The sequence below is a fragment of the Artibeus jamaicensis genome, unplaced genomic scaffold, assembly GCF_021234435.1.
Source record: "Artibeus jamaicensis isolate MK-2021 breed Jamaican fruit bat unplaced genomic scaffold, CSHL_Jam_final contig_332, whole genome shotgun sequence".
Lineage (NCBI taxonomy): Eukaryota > Metazoa > Chordata > Mammalia > Chiroptera > Phyllostomidae > Artibeus > Artibeus jamaicensis.
In genome coordinates, this window is record NW_026521788.1 from 10,411,191 (window position 1) to 10,413,307 (window position 2,117).

A 2,117-nucleotide genomic window follows, 5' to 3' on the forward strand; every position below is an offset into this window, starting at 1 on the left:
CCTGGCTAAGCATTATAATTGCCTTTATATCTCCTAGAGAAATAACGCAATTCTCTACTTTTGAAGATGGATTTTCACACTGATTCCATTAGTATATGATGAAAAAAAGCTCAAAACCTATACAGATAGACTTGCAAATACTTTCAAGTTTTTTCAACAATTTTAAAAAATATTTTATTTATTTATCTTCAGAGGGGAAGGGGAAAAGAGAGGGAGAGAAATATCAATGTATGGTTGCTTCTCGTGGGTCCCCTGCTGGGAACTGGCCTGCAACCCAGATATGTGTCCTGACTGGGAATCAACCCACTATCCTTCGGTCCACAGGTCTATGCTCAATCCACTGAGCTACACCAGCCAGGGCTTTTTCAACAATTTAGTAAGCAGAAATTTACATAAGCTGGTAACTGTTCTGTAGTGCATGGGAATAAGTTTCTGCCAAGTATTTGAGTTCAGTGGATAATTTTGTTGGAGGCCCTTTACATCCGATGATTTTTAGAGGGTTTTTTTTCCCCTTAGTTTTCTGAGATTGATCTGGTACCGCTCAGTAGGGCTGAAAAGAAAAACTTTCTGTCCCTTATTTCCTACTACTTCTCGGAGGAGGTTTGGTGTTTGAAACTGTATCCAGGCACCTCAAAGATTTGATGCTGAAGCCTTTTTTGGTTCCATAAAGTGGCAGATTTCTCTTCTCAGAAGTCTTTTCCCCCCCCAAATCAACAATTCTCCTTTCTCAGAACTCAGGTTTGATACATTTACTTAAACAATTATTTTATACCAAGTAGAAAGTTACACATTCAACAACTACTTATTGGGAGCTACTATCATATCACCAATGTCCAGAGAGATTAAATGAGGATTTATTTTTATTTTTTATGTATTTATTTTTTACTGCACTGATTCAAGGAAAAAAGTAAAAGTTTCTGGTTGGAAAGAGAAAAGGAAGTAGAGATTTTAGCAACACAGCTATTGGAGACATACAGAGAAGAGTAAAGTCATCTAGGGTCTCTGACTGTGTTCTAGGGGAGGGAGACAGGAAAACTGGCTGAGTCAGTGAGAACAGTCACGTAGACCAACCCCCAGGAGTTCTGTTCCATTGGTAGATATGATGACTGGGAAACTAAGCCTATAAAAGAAAAGTTTCTCAAAAATTTACGCAGCACATGTCAAATTCATCACTTAACTTTCATTTATTTGTCAATCCCCAGAACCAGTACTCTCACCGTTTTGCACAATGAAATTGCTCTGAAGTCACTAAGTGGGTAAATACAGTAGATTCTTCTCAGTCTTCGTCTTCACTCTCTTTACTTCGCTCACGGGGGAAAAAATATTTGTTCCCTTTGCTTACATTTTGGTTACATATTTTCTGATTTTCCTTCTAATTTTTTACTGTATCTTCTAGTGTCCATTTTAAATTATGGTTTTTCTGGTGCTTTTCTTAAATATATTTGGAATTTAAATATCAGTACAAACTTGAAAATTAAATAAAATTACCAATAGTTATTCTACCACAGGTCATATAAGAAAATCAAATAACATCTTTAATAAAATGTCCACAATTCTTGGGGTTTTACCTTTTGTCTCAAATACATCTGAAATGCTGCTGAAATAGAATTTCATTTGTGCCTCATTGAATGAGATTTCCTTTTTTTCACCAGCTCTTATCTCACCTACACCTGTAACTCCCCTCTTGTATTGTTAGGACAAGAAAAAGGGGAAGAAAAAGAAGTCTCCTAAGGTGCATCCAACTTTGCAGAAATGGGAAGTGACAATAAGAATTAGTACTGTCATAAGAGAATAATATAAAATTGAATATTAGATAAGAGCTCTCACTATAAACTGATTATAGAAATAAATTTATAAGAATTTCTCTTTAAAATTATTTTTCTAGTTACTGGGGGTGGTAAATGTCATTGAGTGAGCATATGTACTGTTTGGCCATCATATTCAAAATGGCTGAGCAAGTAGAGCAATGAATCTGCATCAGTTTTATCTTAAACTTAAACAGTCCTCTATGGAAACTATTGAGATGATTCAGAAGGTTGCAGCTATGGGGAATTGCTGACTAGCAGCTTCATCACAACAATGTGCACCCCTTATGCATTGTGCTTCGTGCAGAGATT